Source organism: Callospermophilus lateralis, unplaced genomic scaffold (genome assembly GCF_048772815.1).
Source record: "Callospermophilus lateralis isolate mCalLat2 unplaced genomic scaffold, mCalLat2.hap1 Scaffold_43, whole genome shotgun sequence".
Taxonomy (NCBI): domain Eukaryota; kingdom Metazoa; phylum Chordata; class Mammalia; order Rodentia; family Sciuridae; genus Callospermophilus; species Callospermophilus lateralis.
In genome coordinates, this window is record NW_027514380.1 from 12724306 (window position 1) to 12731838 (window position 7533).

A 7533-nucleotide genomic window follows, 5' to 3' on the forward strand; every position below is an offset into this window, starting at 1 on the left:
CTCAGCTAGGGGTTTATATACCTCTTGGGTCAACCCTATTGGTTCACATTTATGCTAATAAGGATTTGGAAAAAGTAGCAACCCTATTGGTCCAAATTTAGGAATTGCTCATGCCACCAGCCCCTTGAGTAAGGGCAGAGCACTTGCGCTTGTCCTTTAGCAAGTCCACCAGTCCACGCGATCTCCAGAATATGCGAGGAGGAGGAGGAACTGCCACCGCTCGACTCACCTCCGCCAGGAAGCTGCAGGAGCGCAAGAACTAATGGCGCTCCCAAAGAGCAGGAGACAAAGCCGCTGCTGCAGCTTGAGCTTTGAAGACAGCTAGAGGTGTAGGAACCGCTGCAGTGCGGGAGCCAATGCTGCCGCCAGAGCATGGAAGCCGCTGCCCCTGCCCGACCACCAGAGTGGCTGGAGTGCAGGAGCCCTTGACTTAGCTAAAGCGCAGGAGCCAAAGCCGCTCCCAAATCATGGGAGGAGGAGCCACTGCTTCCGCTGCCACCGCTGCTGCTGCTGCAGCCTCCACACCAGAGCATGAAAGCATCGGGTTCATGGGAGCCTCTGGAGTGCAGGAGCCAACGCTGCCGCCACCCAGGGAGAGCCAGAGCCACTGGAGTACAGGAGGCAGTGACACTGCAATGAGAGCGTGGAATCTAACGCTACAGAGGTGATGGCGTCCAGAACTCAGTAGCCACCAACACTGCCAATAGAGCACTGCTGCTGCTGGAGTGTAGGAGCCAAAGCTGTTGCAGCTGGGATGCAGGACCTGCTGCCACCAGAGCTCAGAGCCGCCAACTATGGGACCCAAGCCAAAGGAGGTAGGTACTGGGAGCCCCACAGGGAGGGTGTAGGCGCCTTGGGTTGGAGGATAGCGGCTTCTGGAGAGGTACACTTTGGCGACAGGAGTTGCCACATTAGAGGTGGGCTCACCTAGGATGGGCATCTTCTGCAATGTAGGAAGTGTGTCCTGTTAGTTTGGGGTCTTGGGCTAGAGGTAAGGGTACCTCTGGTGTCTTTAAGCTGTGTGCAGGGGCGGATGCTTCAGAGGGGGACATTACCTTGAGGCATCTGAGTGAGACCCCATTTTGTGGAGGTACAGGTATCAGTGAGGAGATCTTAAAGGAAAGACAAGATCCTGTGGATAGGCCTAGTGTGGGGGGTTGTTGATGTGGAAAGGGGATGCCTAAGGTGGTTCAGCCTTCAACAAAGGGGAGAGGTTCAGTTTGGGACCATAAAGACTTCCTTCCATACTCCAACATTCTTATTCCTGGGGGACAACTCTAGGAGCCAGAAGGCCCCTCACTGAGGGTTCCAGGTCAGAGTGTGTGGACTACTTCTTTGGTATGTAGGTTCTCCTCACACCTTGCTTTCTATGACAGGAAGATAACAGGTTTCTGTTATCCCACTGCCTTTTCACTCTCCCTTGGGCCAGACTGGAGTTTAGCCTGCCTCTGGATTCATAGCTAGCCACCTTCCAGGTCCCTGTAGAGGTTGGGAATGTTTATAGTTGTGGAGACTAAGGAGAGACTTTGCATGTCTGGACTGTGAGTGTGGGTAAACAAATATGGCTGTATGTGCATGAGGATATGTGTCTGGAATATGCATATATGATAATGAATGTGCATCTGTTTGGAGATGTCCAACTGTATACCTAGGTATTGTGTGTATGCGTATCTGTGTGCATGAACTGTTTTTGTGAGTCTGTATTTGTGTGATGCATAAGTTTGTGGGAATGAGTAAGGCTATGATTGTGTGCTTGTGTGGTGTGTGTGTATTACCCTTCCCTTGTTGCACCCCGTCACTCAGCCTGACACCTTGTTGCAGCTATGTTTGCATCTTGGGAGTTGGCAGCCCAAGAAAATGGGAATACAAAATAAAGGACATAGAATAGAGAAATGGAAAAAAAGGCACAGGGCAGAGTGTGGGGTAAAGGTGTGAACATCAAGAGCCTGAGCATGCAGGGGAATCAGGGGCATAGGAAGTCACTCTTCTCAGCCCTGAGTGCTTCCATTTGGGCAGGTGCTGCAGCCACTGCCCAGAGGCAGCATATGACATGGGGCCACATGTGCCTGTTGTTAAAGAACTCTGAGAGCTGGGAGTGTGCACCTAGGGGCAAGTTGGTACCATCCTGGATCCTGAGTTCTTCATTGGTTTGCAAAGGTGGTAGCAGCGTTCCTGGGAAGATGGGCCATGAACAGAGGTGTGACTTGGAGCAGGGACTGGAGAACCTAAGGACAGTGGCTACCTGAACACAACCAAGATATGATGGACCACATGATCTCAGGATTTTGGAGCAGTATGGAGGACCAGTGTGCAAAGTCTACCTGGAGCTCAGGTGCCAGGTAAAGACTGCACTCACTGTCTGATGCTCAGTCAATCTAGTGGCAGTAGTGGCTGACATGGTTCCTTGGTTTAGCTCCTTGCTAAAGGAGGAAAATATTTTTGTGTTAGTAGGAAATGTTTTTGCTAGAGGCATTAAAAGAAGGAACTGTGGAGAGAACAAAAGAGGTTGTTCTCTCAGTCTGGTGCTGGGGTCTGGCAGAAGAGGAACTTCTGTAAAATCCTAAAATATAATTCTCTGAACTAAGCCTCATGATTATTGACCTTTAGAGGTTTTACCTTATGTCTTCTAGAATCAAGATCTTCTTAGAGGCCACACAAACACTATCTTTCTCAATTCCTTTTGCTAGATTAAATTTGAAAAATTTACTGAATGTATATGGATTAATCTTTGACATATACTTTAACTGAAAGATTGACACATTATGTAAAACTAACCCCCATTAGGACATTTTTACTAATTTTCAGAAAGCATATGACATGTAGACAGTAACTTCCATCTATTAAATTGTTCGTGAATGTTTTTAACCACTCACTCACAGGGCACATGCTGATTAAGGATCTGCATTCTAGTATTGCTTCTCCCAGGAATTTATTGAACATATACTTATTGGGATCCAAAATAACTAGAGTTTGTGGTAGGTGGTAAATAGCAATACAACCAAAAAAAAAAAAAAACATTTAACTAATGTAATCTTTACATTGTATGTTTACTTACATGGGCAGGGGGCACAGGACCATACTTCTCACTCATGTTCACAGCTGTACAACTAAGGTACATAAAACTCTGAATCTTTAAAAAGTAAGTCCAGGTATTTCAGAAATTTATATTAATGAATAACATGAGATGCTAATTACATGTTGTCTGAATAGATAATTTACAGTTTTTTTCTTCAAGGGAAACTAGAGACCTCTCACTAAAGAAACAATTTTGCTAGTCCCAAATTCAAAATATAACCAAATAATAGAAACTTTTCACTTATATAAAGAAGTATAGCATTCATCAAGATAACAAGTGAATATTTTTACATATGGGATTTATAATGACTTTTAAATTTGGAAGAAAAATGAAACTAAGTAACATTTTTTTCTGGTAATTTTATCCATTTCTTCCACAAATACTTATTTAATACCTATGATGTGCCAAGCTTCACGCCAAGTAGCAAAGATAATAATCATGAACATACTAAAGTCTTTTCCTCAAAGAGACTAGATATAGTGAGAAAGCAACCCTGAAATATAGTCACAGAGCAGTGTAATTCTCATAAAGGATATTTGACCCAGTTTCTTGAGGAGAGGAGATAAGAAAGTCTCAGAAACCAAAAAAGTATTTGAGGCAGGGGTACAGTTAATGCAAAGTCTGGAGACAGAGTTCATGTATAATAAACACAACTAACAGCCTAAATTATATATGACAGATATTTGGATATGCTTGAAACTTCAAACACTATGCGATCTGTAAAGAGAGTTTTGTAAAATAGTTAAAAAATAAAATTTGATTTTAAAAATGCTGAATCCTCATTAAAGCCAGAAATGCCATGTTAATAAAAACTCCATCAAAAAAGGAAACTAATAGAAAAATGCTTAGTTTAGAAAATTATTACTTTCTATGCCTTCTGCAAAAATGGCTGTAATTTGTTGAGAGAAATAATAAATACTTAGTACATAATTTTAAAAGTTATAACCAGGAATGTTGTCATATCTAGATTGTATACATCCTGCATTTTGGTTAATTTATTTTATATTGCAACAGTTTCAAATATTAGTTCAACATTGGAATGTGGGCAAACTTTCACAATGCCAGTGGTAGGAGAGTACCTAGGTATCTTTGTATTGCATGGGCACACACAGCCCCAAACACAGGAGAATGGGACCATGGTACTGAAGTAGCATTGCTAGAGGTATTTTGTGAATTTTGAAATACAGTCCCAACCTAAAACTGCTACAGCCACTAAGTTATTAAGTTCAATTCTGACATCCCACTTTGTGCATGTTCCATGTAATGATTTTATGAAGAAATGCTAATATATTACACTACAGCATTTCCTTTAAAATAGCATGATTTCAGTGTTAAGATTTGGACTGAAGGGTTTATAATGGGCTCACTCAATGCCTGTACCTAGAAGAACAGAGTCCATTAGTCCTTCAGATCTAAGTACTGGGACAGGCAGGCTACTTGTACATATGTTGGTGCACACAATGACACCAATGATGTAATTACATTTTAAATCTAAGCATTAAAATAATTGCAGAATTAAAATATCTATTATCCTAATATAAAAGGTTAATATTGCATAATCAAACTTAGGCTATAAAAGTTAGTACTTGGGATAAATGTGTATTTTTAAACTTTTGGAAATATATAATATTGGCAGTTTCTCACAACTCACTCATTGTAGATATTTGCATGAATATTAGACCATTTTAAAGTAATAATGTGTTAACATAATACTCAATATGATTTGTATTTATTTCCAAGTATTATGGCTAAGGAAGGAAGAAAGAAGAGATTAATCCCAGTTGTAAAAATTGATTGTCTGTATAAATTGGCCCCTAAGGGGAATTTTCCAGATTGGTTTCCTTGTTACTTGACAAGATCCAGTCAAAATCACATTTGTCTCTTTGTCGTGTTACTTTAGCAGGGCAAGTTGAATGAAGGGAACAGGTGCCTATGCATATGAATCAGTGATCATGGCAACGCACTTATTAGCTGTGGCAGGGCACAGGAAGGCATGAAGGATTAGAGGGAGCAGAAGCACCAGGTTATTGATGAAGGTAATAACAAGGCTCTTGGGGCTGCATGCACCGAGGCACATCAGGATGTGTAGATACATTGATGGGGGATGAGAACATGAATAAATATGAAGCACAGCTTCTCACCTGGCAGATTTATTAAAAGTCCACTGCAGGAAGATGAACCATTTAAATATATTAAACACTCCAGGCTGCTAAGACAGAGTCGCTGTCACCAAGGTCATTGTTTGAGGAACTTCTGTTGTTGCTGTTTTTAATTCTCTTTCTCCTTTTGGAAATTTGAATTTGTTTTCACTCCAGCCACATCTGAATCTCAGCTCTGTGCACAGGATTGGAAAAGCAAAGAAGCACAGCCTTTCTGCATGAGCTCAGTTAGCCTCTAATTTCTGGGACTTGCTGATCAACTTGTAAGTCAACATGGAGCCTGCAGTTAGATGAGCTTACTGTATTTTAAATATTAATTTGCTTGTCCATTTGTTCTGAGTCCTCTGTACCTAGCTTCACTGAGCTCAAACCCTTGCCACAGAATTGTATTGGGGGTACTGAGCCTTGAATGGCTCTGTGTGAAAGGAAGACACAGAAGCAAAAATCCAGGCTTAACCAATATAATATGGAGGAAGAATATGCAATTTTATATTACCCTGATATCATTAATTTAGGAGACACATAATCTGAAAAAAATAATTCTACATTTGCTGGAGTACAAAAAGCTCTAAATTGATATAGGCAACTCTCAATAATTTTGCTTCAGGGTTAAACCTCTTCCTTCTAAGGAAAGATCACTGCATGATTCAATATTTTAAATCCTACTACAACATAATGACATTTTAGGGAGTGTTTGCAAATGCACACTAAGCTGCCACACTTAGAACAGTATTTTATTTTAGTATCTAAATCAGCATTCTGTAGAGGCCTAATCTTAAGTGTGACATTTTTCTTGCTATCACCCATAGACTGGCATCAATATGATGACATAATTTGCATGAGGCCTCCTGGAACACTGGAAAAATTCTACAACCTCTTTACTAATAAGATAAAGAAGGAGGTGGTGAAGGGGAAGAAGATGGCAGCCAACATCATGCTGAGCCACATCTTCAACATCCCCAGACCTAGAATCCCATCAACCTGTGGAACTTCTTTACCCAGTTCCAGGTGCCTATGATTTATGAAGGGAAAGCACAGCCCTGGCATAACCTGGGCCTCAGAGAGGAAGAGGTATCAATTTTCCCCCAATCATAAGTATCTCTGGTGTGGGTGGTCAGGGTCCCCTGACCTATTAGAGGCATATTGAGACCCTGTGACTAAGTAGGGCAGGTGTAGAGGGGTCAGGAGGGCCTTTCCATCCCTTCATTTCTGCACCACCTCTTGGAAATTCTCTCCTTATCTCTCCTCCTGATAGAACCCATGAGCCTCATTCCCAGCACCAATTTTGCATTCTTTCTGGGCTTAAGCAGAGTTGAAAGAAAAGGTGGAGCCCATCCTTTCCCCTTCAGCCACACTGTGACTTGGGGACAGAGCTGGCATTCTCTCTCAGTTTGACATTGAGCTATCATGACCATCCTGGGGCCTCCCAGACCCCCTCACTACATGCTTTGGGACTGAGCATCGATGTGCTCCTGCTGCTCCAAAAGCTCATGTGCTGGGAAGGTGGGGAGGTTGGGCAGATGGGGTCTTCCCCAGAGCTCTCTGTCCTCAGGACATTGATCCCCTGCCAAAGGGGCCTTCCAGCCTCCAGGGCATGAACTCCATGGTCATGCCTCTTCTTTTCCCCCTGCCTCAGGTGAAGAAACACTTGTGGGAGTATTTTAAAAAGCAGATAAGACCATTTCTAAAAGAAAAAAGTGGGGACATTCTGCGTGAAGGCTGCCCTGTGTGGAGCACACTGAGAATGGGACTGATCAGTCTCTTCCTTGGGGAAGATACCAAGCTCTGCTTACCGGAGTGTGACCTGACCTCACAGTGCTCCATTCTCTGCCACAGTCCCTGCTCACCAGATGCCCTGCACAGCGACCTCCACCACATCCTGGTAACATCTGAGAGGTATCCCATGTTTTTTGGTTTTGTTTTGTTTTGTCAGAGATTTTGTAGACATTTATCATGATTTTTTTCTGATTATAGAGATAAGTGATAGAGAAAGGCTGAGTGCACACTGGGGAAAAATAAAACCACAGTCATGTCACTACTTGCTCCTGTCACTTTGCTGGCATGTAAGTCATTGCTAGTGTTGATAAATTCTGTGTTCTCCTGAATACCCTGACTTCAAAAAGCTTCACAGGACCAGGCACCATGGCAGCACTGTCATCCCAGCTACTTGGGAGGCTGAGGCAGGAGAGTTGCTTGAGCCCAAGAGCTTAAGGACAGCCTGGGCAACTTAGTGGAACCCCATCTGGAAAAATAAATGAATAATATAAAGTACATGATAGAAGTGCTCCTGGGAGGACC

General features: G+C 42.7%; 1 pseudogene; it reads left to right on the plus strand.

Moving 5' to 3' along the window:
- The first annotated feature begins 2262 nt into the window (after nt 1–2262).
- Nucleotides 2263–7215, plus strand: LOC143389086 (E3 ubiquitin-protein ligase RNF213-like; annotated as a pseudogene).
- Nucleotides 7216–7533: the final 318 nt, after the last annotated feature.